This window comes from Chiloscyllium plagiosum, unplaced genomic scaffold (genome assembly GCF_037043375.1).
Source record: "Chiloscyllium plagiosum isolate Xiang-an unplaced genomic scaffold, Cpla_swu_hap1 HiC_scaffold_5, whole genome shotgun sequence".
Lineage (NCBI taxonomy): Eukaryota > Metazoa > Chordata > Chondrichthyes > Orectolobiformes > Hemiscylliidae > Chiloscyllium > Chiloscyllium plagiosum.
In genome coordinates, this window is record NW_028270143.1 from 36,067,799 (window position 1) to 36,086,245 (window position 18,447).

General features: G+C 39.2%; 1 long non-coding RNA gene across 1 annotated transcript in view; it reads left to right on the forward strand.

Annotated features, from left to right (window-relative positions):
- Positions 1-17,519, forward strand: part of LOC148149907 (uncharacterized) — a 100,734-nt gene extending 83,215 nt beyond the window's left edge. Inside the window, exon 4 of the long non-coding RNA XR_015757173.1 lies at positions 16,961-17,519. This is a non-coding gene — a long non-coding RNA (uncharacterized LOC148149907). The remainder of the gene's footprint in view (positions 1-16,960) is intronic.
- The last annotated feature ends 928 nt before the right edge of the window (positions 17,520-18,447 follow it).

An 18,447-nucleotide genomic window follows, 5' to 3' on the forward strand; every position in this document is an offset into this window, starting at 1 on the left:
TGCAGAGATAAATGCAAAGTACTGCATTTTGGAAAAGCAAATCAGAGCATGACCTATGCACTTAATGGTAAGGTCCTGGGGAGTGTTGCTGAACAGAGACCTTGGAGTGCAGGTTCATAGATCCTTAAAAGTAGAGGTATGCTTTCCTTTATTGAGTACAGGAGTTGGGAGATCATGTTACAGCTGTACGGGACATTGGTTAAGCCACTTTTGGAATATTGCTTGCAATTCTAGTTTCCTTTCTATTTGAAAGATGTTGTGAAACCTGAAAGAGTTCAGAATAGATTTACAGGAATGTTCCCACAATTGGAGGATTTGAGCTATAGGGAGAGGCTGAATAAGTTGGGGCTGTTTTCCCTGGAACGTTGGAGGCTGAGGGGTGACCTTATAGAGGTTTATAAAATCGTGAGAGGCATGGATCGGATAAACAGACATCTGTTCCCTGGGGTGGGGGAGTCCAGAACTAGAGGGCATAGGTTTAGGGTGAGAGAGGAAAAATATAAAGGAGATGTAAGGGGAAACCTTTTCACGCAGAGGGTGATGCGTGTGTGGAATGAGCTATCAGAAGAAGTGGTGGAGGCTGGTACAATTACAGTATTGTACCAGCCTCCACCACTTCTGGTTTGGTATATGAATAGGAAAGGTTTAGAGGGATATGGGCTAAGTGCTGACAAATGGAACGAGATTAGGTTAGGATATCTGATTGGCATGGACTAGTTGGACCGAAAGGTCTGTTTCTGTGCTGTATGACTCTATGACTGTGAATTTTTGCAGAAGAACACAAATAATTAAAGTTAGTAGACAAAGGTCTGGCAGATGGAATACAATGTTAATAAATATGAAGTCATCCATTTTGGTAGGAGTAACAGTAAAAATGATTAATACTTGAATGATAAAAAGTTGCAGCATGCTGTTATGCAGAGGGACCGGGGTGTCCTGTGTATGAATCACAGAGGGTTGGTCTGCAGGTACAACAAGTAATTAGGAAGGCAAGTGGAATTTTGTCCTTCATTGCTAAAGGGTTTGAATTTGGATGGGTTGGACTGAAGGGTCTGTTTCCATGCTGTACTTCTCTATGACTCTATGTTACAGCTGTCAGGGTGCTGGTGAGGCTCCTTAATTGAAAAAAGATGTACTGGCACTGGAGGGGGATTCAAAGGAGGTTCACTAGGTTGATTCCAGAGTTGAAGAGGTTGACTTATGAGGAGAAACTGAGTAGCCTGGATTATATTCATTGAAATTCAGAAGAATGAGGGGGCACCTTATAGAAACATATAAAATTATGAAGGGAATAGATAAAATAGAAAGAGAGAGGATGTTTCCAATCGCAGGTGAAACTAGGACAAGAGGGCATACCCTCAAGATTAGAGGAAGCAAATTTAGGATTGAATTGAAAAGGAACTTCTTCACCCAGAGGGTTGTAAATCTGTGGAATTCCTTGCCCAGTGAAATAGTTGATGTTACTTCAGTAAACATTTTTATAGCTAAAATAGATTTTTTTGAACAGTCAAGGAATTACGGGATACAGTGAGAGCGCAGGTAAATGGAGCTGAGTCCACAAAGAGATCAGCCATGATTTTGTTGAATAGTGGAGCAGGCTCGAAGGGCCGGATGGCCTACTCCTGCTTCTAGTTCTTATGTTCTTATTTTCTAACTTGTGACTTATATCCACCATAATTTATCTGGTAATTCATGTTTAATTCCTATTGATTTTGGTTTGCTTGTTAATGAAAAATAATAAATGATGAAACTTGGTCCTTTGGTTTTCTTATTGAGGTCGCTCAGTACATTCACTTCTTTTGATCTGTTGGTCTCCATGGGGATCATAACCATCCTCTTGTTCAAAGCATTTCAAGATATTTTTCTATGGGTAGGTTAAAATTGATATAAACAATAAGAATTAGGAACTAGTTCAGCACTCAGTGCTAAAATTAAGGCTGGGAAATTGACATCTATTTTCAGCTAATCGTACAATTTGAATGATTCATTTCCAACTTCTCCTCAGGTCTATAGCATCATAGGTATTTGTATTTAACCAATTCAAATGATATCAAGGAACAGCTTAAATGTACTGAATACAGCAATTACAGTGGGCCCTGATGAGAACCTGGTTATCCAACTTAACCCTTGAGCTTCAGAACAGGCTACACACCCAGCCAATCTGATCTAGTACAGCTACAACACTGGAATCTATCCAACAAAATGAGAAGTTGACATAACCATGGCCTGCCCACCAAATGCAGGACCAAACAATCCCATCAATTATCGTTTGTCAATTACAATGGATCAGAACTCCAAAAATACATATTTCTTGATGTGGCAAGAAAGGGGCGGACATCCTTATGGTGCAACCCACTTGACTACCTGTCCTTTCCTGCCACCTTCTCCACTAGTGCTATGGAGGAGAAACACTTGGTCAAAATGTGTGTTAATTTTTAAAATTTCACACTTGGTATTTTCTTGGAGCTAGTATCACTGGTCACTCCCATGCATAGACTTCAAACCCACTATGATTTGGTTTAGAGATATAGATAAGGCAGCACAGAAAGACGGCTCTCAGGGAAGTATACCTGTATCAACACTTTGATAAAGCAATTCAATTAATCCCATTTTCCTTAGCTAACAATCTTTAAATTCTATCCTATCATCTGATTACCTTTTGAATATTACTATGGAATCTACTTACACAAGTCTTTTGTTCTCTTTCTTTATAACATTGAATTTATCTTGCCACTTTTCATTCTTCGCCCAAAATGTATTATCATCTGCATTTGAAATCATTCCCTGTGTAGTTAGGGTCATTTTATGAAAATATATTAAAAGGGTAATGATCTTAATAAGTATCTCTGAGGAACACCTTTCAGTAAATCTCCTTATGGTAAAAAATTGCTTTGCACTATGTTCTGTTTTCTGTTTCTTAGTCAATTTTGGATCCATGTTATCACTGTTCCTTTAATCTCATGGGCTATAATTTTGGTGACAGGTTGGTTTTATGATACTTAGACAAATTCCATTAGAAATTCCAGGACCACAACATCCAACACACTGACTAATTTTCTCCCTTACTTCCACTTGATCAAATTAGTGAAACATGATTTGTCGTTGACAAATCGGTGCTGACTTTATTTATTATGCATTCTTCTTTCAAATGAAATTTGATTTTGCCACAAATGATTTCTCTGAAAGCTTCACTACTAGCAGTCTCTGGCTTATTAGCCTGTTATCTCCAGACTGATCTTTTCCCCCTTTTTTAAAGTGCTTTAACAGTTTTAATTCTCCAGTCTGCTAGCATCGCAGCCAGTCTTTGAATCAAACAGATGGTACGTTTGTATAAAGCAGGTAAATAAAGTATATATGGTCTAAAACATTGAATCTTTCATTTTGCTGCCCTTCTAGATGATATAAGAATGAAGGACCCACTCATTCCTTCCATACATAATGTCTAAAACAGAATCTCATTGTCTATTTTGTGAAGCTTGAAACTGACCTTGCATTCCTGCTGTGCTGGCATTAACTTGAAACACAGAACTGCTAGCTAGAGAGCTGAAAACTAGTCACTGACTGTTGACTTAAGCACAGGACACCCAACATAATATCTTCAGTGAAGACCCCAACCACCAAGCTGTCCATCAATTAGTGATCCTATTCTATCTTAAAAGTCTGACAAGCAAACAATAATCAAAACCATTATCCCACATGAGGGCTGATATGTTGACAAGTGCTAACATGCCTTGGACAACCACTGCAAGCAAGTTTGAACATAAGACCTTTGTACCAAGAAAGATAGTTTTCTGCACGGACAGCCAGTATTTGACTGTGACAATGGTTTTTGTGATTGAATGCAATGGGACAAGCCATAAAGTATTAATGTTTTAGATCTATCATTGCACTTTGCTTATAAACTGACACTTTATAAAGCTCCTCATAATCAGCCTGGACTTAATTAATCCCCATAAAGAATTGAAATTCAGTGCATTTGAAACCAACAAGAAGTATGTTTTCATAAGAAAATGGAATAACTACAAGGAAAAATAAATGTGAAAGACAATCTGGTAATTTAAAAATAAGACTGCAAACTGTGGGCAGCATGGTGGCTCAGTGGTTAGCACTGCTGCCTCACAGCACCAGAGTCCCAGGCTCAATTCCAGCCTCAGATGACTGTCTGTGTGGGTTTCCTCTGGGTGCTCCAGTTTCCTCCTACAGCCTAAAGATATACAGGTCAGATGAATTGGCCATGCTAAATTGCCCATAGTGTTAGGTGCATTAGTCAGAGGGAAATGGGTCTGGGTGGTTTACTCTTTGGAGGGGTGGGTTGGGCTGAAGGGCCTCTTTCCACACTGTAGGGAATCTAATCTAACTTTACAACAGTCTGATTGAACATTTGTTACAAAGCAATAGACTAATGTAATTGTAGAATTCATTCTGAGTTACACACCATGAATATTTTTGCAATCACAAAATTCTATTCGCAGCTACCTGATGAAGGAGCAGCCCTCCGAAAACTAGTGCTTCCAAATAAACCTGTTGTACTATAACCTGGCATTGTATGATTTTAAATTCTATAATAATAAGCAGTGTTTCACCTCATAGAGAAAATAGAATAGCCACATTCAAAGGAAACACATAAACAGGTTGGTGTCTCTTTCAACAATTGACTCATACTTTCATCTTGAGGCCATCAATTCTCTTACAGTTAAATTAACATTCAGGACAACATAAAGGGTAGAATTTTAATTTCAAGGGACTTTGGAAAGAGCTATAGATAGATCAAATGTTTGGGCAGGAAAATAGCACTTGTAATTAATGTGGTGAGGTGTGAGGTTATTCACTTTCATCATAAGAAGAGAAAATCAGAATATATTTTAATAGGCATGTAAATATTACTGTTAAGAGACATTGGGAATACTTGTGCAAGGAAAATAGATAACAGATACAGCAAGTAACTATGAAGGCTAATGGTGGAAAATTGCGGTCTTTATTCCAAGGAAATAGGATAAAGGTACAGAAAAGTCTTGCTCCAACCTTTCAGTGCTCCAATGAAAACACAATGGATACCTGTCTGTAAATTTAGTCTCCCCAGTTAAGACTGGATACAGCTGCATTGGCGGCAATATAATGATAATTCACTAATTAGTCTTTATGATCAGAAGCTTCTCTTAAAAGGGTACATCAAGTAAATTGGGGCTATTTTCTTGGAGCTAAGACTGAGAGGCAATCCCATTGAAATTCACAAAATTGGACAAGAGTTTGATAGCATTGGTGCTGGGAATTTATTTCCACTGGCTGGGCAATCTAGAACACATGGCACAGTCTCCGGATAATTACGTTCAAGACCAAGTTGCAGAGCAAGTTCCTCAAAGAATCGTGAATCTGTAGAATTCTCTGCCCCAGATGCTTGTATGCTCCATCGTTGAGTTATGGATGAAATGGAGCAATCATTGGTCTTTCAGAGAGTCAAGGGATGCAGGGAGTTAATAAAGTGAAGTTGAAGACCAAGATCAGCAGTGATCAAATTGAATGGCAGTGCAGGCTCCAATGGTCAATTCTTACTCCTGTTTCTTGTGTTCCCGTGGCTGCAAGACAGGTTGTCCTTGTCCATAGGGATGGGAGGAGTAGTCCAGCCTGCCTGACCACACAAACAGATGGCAATTGTGAATCTCAGCACCTGTGAGGTCACCTGTATACACATATCCAGTACCATAACTGTTTCAATGAACTCATTCGCACTCCAATTACTCCGTACCTATTTCCCCTATGGGGCTTCAACGTGGCAATACACAAGGATGTGTTTGGTGGTGAGGGAGTGACCAGCCATTTGATGACAATAGGCTTTTGCAGTATAATATGCTATCAGAGATATAGAAGCTCCTCAGAGAGAGGTGCCTGTCTTTTATCTGTTTCATCTCGAGTTGTTACATTGTCATGCTCGTATCGTGGATTGTGCAGGGGCTCACCAGCTCAGATGTTGTACTTGTCTCACTAAGGAAACTATCAGTAGAACACAGCCACTCAAATAAATACAAGGGCCTAGAAGGGCAGAGAAGTGCAGTATTTAAATATCCTAACCTCATGGAGGAGGACGGTTTGAAATTAGCAAGGCAGGGGTCGGCTACATTTCTGATGGCAAAGGTGGAGTGTAAATCCAAGGGAGTCAATGATTGAGTGCAGGAACACAAGAATATATCTGACAGACACATTTCTGGACACATGGAGTTCCACAGTGGGGATAGTTGGAATGGCGCAAAGTTCATTATACTTAAATATATCTGGTCAATCAGGGTCAGGTCAAACAGTGATTGGTATAGAGAGAGACCAACATGATAGCCAACTGTTACTGAAAAGTGGAACAATTTGAATGTTTTTAAATCCTGGAAAGATACATGGGAGTTAGCACTATACAATCAATCAGTCAGGATCCTGGTGCAACGAAATGTGGTTTAGTTTAGTTTATTAAGAGCTTAGGATGAAAATAATATTATCAGTTTCACAGCAAAAATAATTACCAAGGTAAGCAATGATTCCTAGTCCAGATCAGGTATGACAGCAGTCGTGCATGAATGACTCTATCTTTTTTCCCATTTCTCTACTTGATGCTCCAGTCCCTTGAATATCTTAAAACCTCAAAGAGTGTTCGACAAGAATCTTTCTTCAAAGTTGTTTTCCGCCATTTACTGCACTAAAACTCCCCAAAGTATCAATGTTTCAGGATGGTTGCCGAGATGGATTATAAACAAACATTTCGAGTCAGTTAAAAATATGTTTTATATCAAACTAGATCATGAAGTGTTGACTCCTTCATCTAAATTTTGGTTTGAGAATCCCACCTTTAATGTTATTTAACTAGTATTTGCTTCCCCAGACTCCACGTATACTCCCCCTTAGATCAATTACCCTTATCTCCTATTTCCATTTCCTGCTCTCATCTCAATGTTGTTCTCCATGATCAGTTTCATCCTTCCTAGTAAGATTCCATTTTCAATATCAAATTAACTTCCAAAGGTTTTATTAACTGTTCCATTTGACATTACTTTATTTATATCCTTGGCTGTTCTGATCTGCTAACTATCTTTTCATAATGTCTATTTAGTTTGGCAATTTTTATTCATTATCAGTTTGTAGAACTAAAATCACTTTATTCAACTTCTACACACTAATGGACTAGTTCACATACTTTGATAGGCATCTTAATTAAGGAGGATTAATTGAAGTAATTAACTCAGTTTTGTACTATGGATTGTGGTACATATGCTGCTATTGAAAGAGAATTCAACTGTCTGATAAATTCCTGCAATTTACCCATTCCCATTCCTCCCAGAACTATGATAAAGTTCTTGTCCTCTCTTTCTACCTGACCAGCCTTGACTTTCAAGGGATTATAGAGTTTTTACAGTATGGAAGAAGGCCCTTTGGCCCATTATGTCTGTGCTGGTCATCAAACATCTATCTCTTCTAATCCCAATTTCTGGCACTGAATTAATAGCCTCTGGATAAAAGACAATTCTTCAAGCCCCTCTAAACCTCCTACTTCTTACCTTAAAATTGTGATCCTTGGTTATTGACTCTGCTACAAAGGGGAAGGTTTCTCCCCAATTAAACTGTCTATACCACTCTGAACTTGCATACATCAATCAGATTCCTCCTGAGCCTTCTCTCCTCTAACGATAACAATCACAATCTATCTGGTTGTAGTCCACCAGGTTTAATTGGAAGCACTAGCTTTCAGAGCACTGCTCCTTCATCAGGTGGTTGTGGAGTTAAGATCGTAAGACATGGAATTAATAGCAAAAGTCTACAATGTAATATAAGTGAAATTTCATATTTAAAAATACCTGGATTGTTTGTAAAGTCTCTCTTCTTTTAGAATGACCATGTTGGTGTCAGTTCTTTCATATCTAAATTCCAGAACTTTTTTAAAGTTATATTCTCAAGTAAACTTTAGCAATAGGTGCCATGTCGGCCCAGATAATGCATTGAAGCGTGAAGATATTGTTACGGTTCACTTGAGAATGTAACTTTAAAAAAGTTCTGAGATTTACATATGAAAGAACTGAAACCAACATGGTCATGTCAAAAGGTGAGAAACTTAACAAACAATTCAGGTATTTTTCAATATATAATTTCAGTAACATCATACTGTAAACTATTGCAATAAATACTGTGTCTTACGATCTTATACTCCACAACCATCTGATCAAGGAGCAGCGTTCCAAAAGCTTGTGCTTCCAAATAAACCTGTCCGACTATAACCCGGTGTTGGATGATTTTTAACTTTGTACACCCCAGTCCAATACCAGTACCTCCAAATCATGACAATCTATCTGGTCTCTCTTCATAGCTGAATCAATCCAAACCAGGCAATATCTTCACCATTTCTAATGTAATCACATCCTCCCTACAGAGTGATAAACAGTACTCCAGATTTGGCCTAACAAACGTTATATTCACAGGTCCATCATAACCTTCTTATTCTTGTATTCAATATCTTGACGAATAAAGGCAAATATCCCATCTGCCTTTTTTATCGCCTTATCTGCCTGTCCTGCTGTCCTGAAGGATCTATGGATATGCACACCAAGCTTCTTCTAACGCTCTTTATTTCTTAAGGGTCAACCATTCAATGTGTTAATACCATCCAATACCATTCAAACACCCTTGTTTTGTTAGACCTCCCAAAATGTATCACCTCATACTTTTCAAGTTTAAATGCCATTGTTCAGTCCATATGACCAGCCCATCGATAGTGCCCTCATCACTATTTACCAGACCAATAATTTCCATGACATCTGCGAGTTACTGATCATCCTTCCCATATTCATGTCAATATCATTGCTGTACACAACAAACAGCAAAGGATCATGCACTGAACCCTATGGTATGCAACTGGCCACAGTCCTCCAGTCACACAAAATTACTCCGATTATCACTCTCTATTTCCTGCCACTAAGCCAATTTTGTATCCGATTTGATCCCATCGGTTTCCAGGTTTTTAACCAGTCTGCCATGTGAGGCCTTGTCTAAAGGTTCATAAAGACTGCATCAACTATACTATCTTCTTACACTCACCTTATCACCTCCTCAAAAAATTTAATGAAATTTGTTGGACATGATCTCCTGCTTACAAAGCAAGGCTGGTTATCCGTGATTAATCCTTGCTTCTCCAAATGGGGCATAATTAAGTCACTCAGAACATTTTTTCCCTTTAGTTTCCCTGTCACAGATGTTAGACTCATTGATCTGTACTTTCCTGATTTGTCCTACAACCCTTCTTGAATATTGTTGCCGCATTCACATTCCTCCCGTACTCTGGCATCCCTCCTATGTCCAAAGAGGATTTGCAAATTAATGTCAGAGCCTTTGTAATCTCATCCCTTTCCTGCTTCAGCAGCCTGGGATACACCACACCTGGGCCAGTGGATGTTTTCTCTTTCAAGCGGGTTAAAACCTCCTCCCTGTCAATGCAACTTTATTCAAATATATCACAGCTTCCCCCTCCCTGATATCTATACATACATTGCCCTTATCTACAATGAACACAAATGCAATGTACTCATTTAAAACCCCAGCAATGTTATCACCTGCCTTTCCTGTCACCTCCAATTTGCTGCCACCACCAATTATATCTTCACCTCCCCTCTCCTGTCAACATTGCAAAGGGACTGCTCTCCCTACTCCAAGCTTCATTCACCCCCAGCACCACATCTGATTCCCACATTGTGTGGAGGAACCGGTGTTGGACTGGAGTGGACAAAGTTAAAATTGTGCTTCCAAAACACCTATTGGACTATAACCTGGTGTTGTGTGATTTTTAACTGATTCCCACATCAGCTTCTCATGCAATCACAGGAGACGTAATTACTACATTTTTACTTCCTCACTGTCCAAGGATCCAAACACTCTTTCCAGGTAGGGCAGTGACTTACTTGCTCTTCTTTAAATTTAGTGCATTCATTGATCACGATGTGGTTTCCTCTATAGTCTGAAGGGATGGCCATCAGTGCTTTAAGAATGTCAACTACCTTCTCATATATTTGCCACACTCTTCTCTCTGCTAGTTCAGACTCACTCTATTTCTGCTGCAGCACTCACCTCCTAGCAAGTCTCATGCCCGACAATTCGCATCATTTCCCTGGACAAGATGTCTAGATTAGAGTGGTGCTGGAAAAGTACAGCAGGTCAGGCAGCATCCGAGGTGCAGATGTGCCCAGACCCCTGGCTGATGGCCCCTCTGTACTGTTCTTAGCATAATAGAGCTCTGATATCTCAAGCCAGTTTCTCTCATGTGACCGAATCATCAATATTTTCATTATCCAAGCTCATAGTTTGATTTCATAAGCCATTCCACTTATGAATGATTAGTGGCCATTTGCACCTGTTTGTGATAAAGGAGTTCTTTCACACCCCTCTTGTTTGATTTTTAGTTTGTAAACACCAAGTCTGAAGTGACCATGGTTGAGTTTCTGTAAATATCTTGACAGAAGTAATTGTTCTCTCTGTAAGGCTCTGTTACTTCATTCAGCAGTTTATATCATAATAAGGAGTTGATAGTGAAAATATTTATTTAACTTGGACAAGTTATGTAAAGTTCTTCTACAAAATTACATTCAGGCATTGAGTCCTCTCTCTGTTGAACAGTTAAGATAAAGGAATTAATTCATCTAGTTCAATTACAGTATTTCATTATTATTACAAATTTATTGATATACCAAATTCAGTGTCCTTAGTTTGTCCAGAATGGAAAGATATGGATTCATAGAATTAAAGCATAAATAGAAGACATTCTATTTGACAGTCATGCCAGTGCTAATTTTCAACGTATTTTGTCTACTCCAACCTTATTTCCTTGCTTTTTATTTTCCGATCTTCATCAACACTAAGCTTTGTAGAAATATAAGTCTGAGCATTTTTGTATTACATTCTTTGGAATAGGCAATGTTATACATCCAAGAAAACATGTTCTGTACAGTGAAATGTGTTGCCATCATTCAAAGATCAAATGAGACAAAACTCAATTGTTTGAAAACAGTTTGATGGCAAGTGTGTGTTAGATTTTCCACCGCTGTTAAGGATGATGATAATGGCTCGGGACACATGAAAATCTTGAAATGCTATTAAATCTATGGAATTTAAAACACAGCATGTGTGAAACATGGAAAGGCATTTTACTTGCTGGGCTTAGGGTAGCTTTGAAGGTGCTTCTTGAAGTATTATGAAATAGCTTTTAGCTGGTTACTAAAGATGATGAAAATCCAATTGGAAATAAAAATCCTGAATATTTTGTGGAGAAGAGTTCTCTGGGCTTTGCGTCCAATTCCAGGACCCCAATATGCTGCAAATGGTGAACCATCTGGATATTGTTTTGAGCATTATGAGTATTCAAAGTTACATCATCCCAAATGGATAGCTTATGGATTAAATTATCCCAACAGGGTCCAAATACTGTGTTTCCCCAGTTTTAACTGATCTACCATTGGCAGCTCTGCCATCATCTGTCAAGACCCTAAGATCTTCAAAACTTTTGTTTCATATTTCTTCTCTTTCTTTATGTTCAGTTTCAGATAACTCCTGTGAGATTTCTTGAACTGTTTTCCTTCATTAAAATTTCTTTATAGTTGTATATTGTTATTGTTGTTAGTTCCTGAGTCTGAATACTATAGGAGAAAGTGAGGACTGCAGATGCTGGAGATCAGAGCTTAAAAATGTGTTGTTGGAAAAGCGCAACAGGTCAGGCAGCATCAAAGGAACAGGAGAATCAACGTTTTGGTCATAAGCCGTTCTTCAGGAATGAATACTATATATCCAGGCTATCAATGATACCTGTCCATACCCTCCTTGAGTGGCCAGAGTCAGGATCCTCTCCTCAGAAGGTGTGAGCAGCCGAATGACTGGTAGCATTTCACTCATCTTGAGTGTCCCTACCTGATTGTATTCTGTTTTTCTCAGAGATACGTAGGAATTCCACAAGATGGAAGCAGCTGGCACAACCATTATTGTTAATGTATGTGAAGAGGGGTCACGAATGAGTGAGTGAGTACTGTGGGGTGGGGGGGCATGCACTGTTAATAGTGTCAGGGGTTGATGTGGGTAACAGTGTGCATGGAGTAGTGAGAGTGGTAGAGCATAGACCTCGGTGGGAAGTGAGTACCACAACATCGAAGAGTGAGTGTGAGGAATTGGAGAGAAAATGGTGGTTCTTATGCTGCTGGTGGAGTGGAGAAGGACACTGTCCTTTATCCTAGAGTGTTAGGCATTCCACCAGATGGCTGAGACTGCTTTAAACCAGATGGCAATGTCAGACCAAGTTGGCGTGAACTAATGCTGTGGCATCCATTGCTTGTTCTGGGGAGGAGGATATCCTACCCACATAGCAGGGCATTGACTTCCCCTGTCTGCCATGTCTGGGGCAAATGTCAGGAGATGTGTATGCATGCTCTCCAGACGCAGAGTGGGCTTTTAAAGATCGGCATGGGCACAAGGAATGGTTGTGGATTCTGGGATATCCAGTCAAAGAAGAAATGTTCCTGAAATGCTCCTTTGTGAGATTGGGCACAGATTTGATATGAGGGTGCAATAGAGGCATTGTAGGCAATTAATGAGGTGAGTTTTGTAAGACTAGGCCTTGCAGTGAGAAACCCTTTAAAAAATTCAATGCAAGTTGAACTTAGCCAAAACAAAATTAGATTCAGCCCTTTGTTTTTCTCTCTACTGGCAGTCCCACAGAGTATTTCCATCACGTTCCATTTTTGTTTGTGGAAAAATTCATTAGCTTTGGAACGTCTATAATGTAAGTTCACCAGAATGACATTCAGGTTGCAAAAGTTAAAATGTTGAAGACTGGTATCATGTACATGGTTTATATTCCTATTAATTAAAAAATAAAGTAGAGACGATAGCATTGAGATGTTTAAAATGTTGAAAGGACATGATAGATTAGATAAGGATTAATTATGACCTCAACTGAAGAAATACAAAACGAGGGGTATATGCTTAAAATTAGTGCTAGATTGTCTGGTACTGAAATCAGGGATCACGTTTTTTTTAAACAGAAAAGAGAGTGGACATTTAGAAATCAACTCCAAAGCACCCAAACAATCACCATGGTGAAGTTAATGTTGCCAATGATTATGGTAAGAAGGTGAAGTCACTCTGTTCACAAAGGCCAGAACCCAGAAAAAAGGAAGGTCAGGCAGTCCAGAGGCTTTTGGCAATGGCAGTCATTGCCACATCTCCCATTGTACAAATGATTCTTTAACCTAAGACTTGAAAAAGCTTAAGATGAGACAGACAGGCAAAAGATGAGATTCGACTGGAACTGTTATTCACACAAAAACTACATAGTGCCAAAGAAGAAATAAATGAGATCACAACACCCTCTCATGGGTCGATTTCCTATGCTACCACTCCATTCCACCTACATTTTATCTTGCGCAATGTTTGCATAAAGCAGAAGGAAACTGATACATGGTTTGCAACTGGAAATGTCTGCAGAGATCTGAATTCAATACATTGTGAATTCATGTATAAATTTCTAAACATTTATATTCTTTTAAAAGGAGAAACAAGGACATAGCCAGAGGCAGTGAGCTCGTAGGAATTACCGTTATCAGACCTCAATACATTCTGGTTCATAATGGAAGTGGGGTGCTACAGAAATGCAATTGGCAGCTAATCTGATGGATTCCTGCCATTCCTGAATCACATCTTCACAGCTCAAACTGCACATTGTTAAATAAATGTTCATTGCGTCCTTCATAGATGCTAAACATTTATAGTAAAAGTTATCCAATGAGCAATCAAGCAGATCCAGGAGGATCATTCATCTATCTGCTTTACCCACTTTATCATGCTACCTAATTCATTTAAGTAACCTCCCATAAGCAGCCATTTAGATGAGGAGATTCCTCAATCAGAGATAATATTGTTGAGGTGAATCACCAGTTGGGGAAACAGCTATCAGTCATTTGTAGCCTCAGTGGGGGCAGAAATAGGGGAAATGGCAGAGAAACCCAACAACCAATCTCGAATGCCAAATTGTTAAATGTTTCATGGTTCAGGAGTATAAATCTCATGTGCAGGTGCTGGAGATATGAGGTAGAAGGTAGAAAATTTGGCTGAGTCCACATCCAATATTTATGTAATGATACCAGGACACAAGTAACATTCTAGTCACTGTGGCAGTGCAGAAGATCATCAGATGTCAAACTGAAGCTCTGAGGGCGGTTCTGGCCTCCATAAAGGCAGCAATGGCTGCTTCCATGGATGGCCTGAACACCACACTCACTCAGAAATCCATCGGGATTATTCAGTCTACTAAATAAAAACTGCGGTCACTGTAAATCAGAAACAAAAACAGAGGTTGCTGGAAAAGCTCAGAAGGTCTGACAGCATCTGTGAAGAGAAATCAAAGTTAATGTTTCAGGTTCAGCGGCCCTTCCTCAGAACGTATTCACTCTGCTGTTGTACAATCTGTTGTCCAAAGTCACTGCCCACATGGGTGGGTTTTAAGGAAGACATGCAGATGCTGCTGTGCCTCTTGGGAGTTGTATTGTACCTGCATGATTGCTGCCTGTTCCAATGAAAACAAAGGAGAGAATACAGATATAGGACAACTGGGACAAAGAAACATGGGAACAAAGGAACTTCTCAAATCTGTTCTGTCAGTCATTCAATAAAATCATAGCTGAACTGTGACCTAACTCCAAGGGTAGAATTTTTTGAGTGGCGATGTTTCCTGTACCACTTCCAAAATTTGGTGGGAAATACATCAGACAAAGCAGCACCATAACCATTGAACAGACAACAATTGTCAGGATCTTCACCCCTCACTCAGCAGGAACCTGACTCTGCAGTCCCAACAGCGCCACCTGGAGGTAGGACTTAAAGGAGTTCCACCAATTTACATGCCAGAGCCCACAGGATTGCAGGTAAGCGTTAGGTCTCCCGGCTGGTGGAAGGCTCATTGGAAGTGAAAGGAAAATGAGGGGTGGTAATAGAAAGGTCTTGGGGGGAGAAAGTACACTTTTGGGCACAGCTTGGAAGGGGGTTGAATTATATAAATGCTGCCCCCACATCTCTCACTGAAGACCTGCGAAGGCTTATTGATTGATCTTCACTGCACTCCCTGAATTCCACTAACCATCTTCAGAATTGAGGTTGGGTGGGAGGCAACTTTATGTCTCTAATAATCAGCTGATAATGGTCTCCCGGCAGAGGGCATGTACATGTGGCTGACATAATATCTGGTCTAACACATATCTCCCTTTTTGACTATTTCACGATATTAATTTCTTAAAAAAAGGCAAAATAAATACATTTTAAAACATAGTTGCATATTGGCTGATTAAGCAGTAATTAAATATCACAGTTAGCTGGATGTCAGATAAGAAGAGTAGATTTCCAGACAACAAGTTGGCATACAGTAACATATATTGTGAAGGCAATGTATGGCAATCACAATACTGCACTGAGAATTCTACATGCTTGTGGAATTAAGCAGAATTTGAAACCTCCATAATATGCTAGCATATGTTCATTGGTTAGCCAGAAGGATACAGCTGTTTAAATTTCTACCGCCTGGGAATTGATGTGGAACCAGTTCTATGTGTCTGGTTTCATGCAAAAGCTTCATAGCATAAGCACACAGAAACGTAGAATTGATTTTCAATGTGCTCATTTGGCATTCGCAGCCTCAGTGGCTTTCTCACATTATAGCTCTGTTAACACCGGCAATGTAGCCAGCTCCATTTTATAAGGGTCATATTGCTCTGTATCCAAACGTGGCTCTCTGTTTCAGGTGATTCGCCCGTTTGCTTTGAGGTCCTCTGTCTTAACTAGAATCCTGATTGCTATTTAGGTAGGAATTAATTGGGGCCTGTGTAATGTTGGCTTCAATCCTTCACAGGGACAATAGAACTGAAGAATTTAATGTATCTGACAACTTATGGCTGACAACCTTGGCCAGAGTCTCAAGCTTTAACCTGTTGAACTGCAGCAGGATGTGTGAAGCGTGACATCTTGTCAGCAAAATACGTGTGCAAATGTGATTCTCAAAGTGACAGAGTCAAATTCTACCCCGAGTTGGTCTAGCAACCGTGTAATGGTGACAGCAGAGCTTCACAGAATCCATTTATGTTCACTGAACACACACACACACACACCTGCTTTGATAGCTGCGATTTCTTAATGTCGAAGCTGTTCTGATAGAAAGAAGAACAAAAAAAAGAAAGAAAATAAACAAGTAATTTCATAAATTGTCTTCATGAAATAATTTGCATCACCTTGAGATGAACCAATCAATTTATAACCAGTGGAGACTGGCATCACAGTTAGAGGTTTTTCAACTTCAATTAATTAATTGAAATTAAGTAAATTTGTGGAAAAACAACTAAGAAAATATAAATTAGCATTCTTCATTAAAACAAGAAAACTTCTTAATTACAAAGCTTTATTAGCAATTAATAATGAAGACACAGCAATATAAAATATTTATGGCATTCAAAAAACCTTTTAAAAACTTGCTGAAGGGGATGACACTAATTTACTTGAACTGATTACATAAACACTGAACTGCAAAGTTATCTACAAGTAACAAAAACTTGTAAAGATCTTTCAGCAGCTTTCAAGTGTATCATTTAAATAGGAAAAACAACAGCATTTAAACAAAACGACAATGGAAAAAGATATTATAAGTCCAATATTTAAAATCACAAATACATCAGACAGGAAATTAAATCTGATTGTATGGAAGAGATAATTCATGTGGTACAGTGTCACGCAGCTGAAATGATATCTAGGTTTGTTCAATATATCATTTCAGCTACATCAGACTAGGATCTTTTGCTATAAAATCTGTGTCTTGTGATCCTGCTTCACAACCACCTGATGAAGAAGCAGCACTTTGAAAACCAGTGCTTCCAAATAAACCTGTTGAATTATAACCTGGTTTTGTGTGATTTTTTAACAGATGTTTGGAAGAAACAGTAGTAAAACAGTTCAGTCAGACATACTGTCTGTGATTGAACTTGATAAAATGATGATATTATTCAAAAGATGCAAGAATGAAAGAATCACAAATGGATCTACTGCATTGCAGTGTTAAAATGCAACAATTATCTCTGACATGATTTGAGGAAAATAAAGATGATACAAGAGAAACAAATGTTCGGCAGTGATGTCAATGCCAAAGGTCATTCTCAGTGAAGAGTGTTCAAGAAATCAAAGATCAACCAAGGTTCCAGTATGGGAACAAACTATACTTTCAAATTTCACCCTCTGAAAAAGGACATTCAGGAAACCAAAGATTCAAAAAGAGTCCACTGACTGTTTTGTTCTCAAGCAACAAAAGTTCAACAAAACCAAGGCTTCAGTGATTTGGAAAGATCAAAGACATTGGCAGAGATGCGGTTGTACCAGTCTGTATCTGAAAGTGTTATAAGCTTCATCTACTAGAGATCTGTTCCTGAGGGAAGCCAACTAGAGTGCTGTGCATGTCTTACAAGTTCTGGATGCAATTAAATGGGTCAACAGCTGTTTTTCCACTGAGTATTTCTTTATTCTGCATTATTAAGCACAACAGGGAAGATAAATATATACATAGCTGCTAAGGCACAATAGACAGAGAGTTTCAAACTCAGTACTTTTCTTCCACCCTTCCAACATTCCTGAGAGACACAAGATACAAATGACATCTCAGAAACTGCTATTTCCGCCACCTTTAGTGGAATGTCACCACCAGAGATCCACTGTCAGAATTCTGCAGGGCCCATACCCTCTGGGACACTCTGGTCCATTCCCTCTCCAAATCCCAACAAAATACCCCAATGGCACTTACCCATGCAATCGCACCACTTGCCTGTTAACTTCCTCCCTCTTCACTATCCAAAGCTACAAATACATCTCTGGGTTTCCCTACTTTACAATGCTCAGGGCTCAACATCAAGTTTAACAATTTTAGGGCTTGAACACCTACTTCCATGTCTATTACCCATATGCCCACAACCCTTTCCGACAGCCAAACTAGTTTCATATATGTATAGCTCCCACTGTCACCTATCTAGTTTCTTTTCTTCCCTGGCTTACTCTCAAAAGTCCCTTTGTCTGACTACTCATTTTCTCTTTCCCTCTCTCTCTCTTTCTGTGTCAGGGTTCCATCTCTACTTATCAATTCACTTCTCCCTCCAAACAAATACCACCACCACCTCTCCACCCCTACCTCATCATCAGTATAAATGCCACCTTTTCCTAGCTGGTTTCAGTTCTGAAGTAGGGTCAGTGACTCAAAACATTAACTCTATTTTCTCTCTGCTTAGTTTTTCCTGCAATTTCTCTTTTTGGTTGTGACATACAGCTTTTGGAGGAGCTGTGAGTGTGTAGACTGCACATCATCAGTGAAGTAAGTGACATTAAGATTGATGCAGGGATAATGATTTTGCTTAATGGAATACTGGCTGC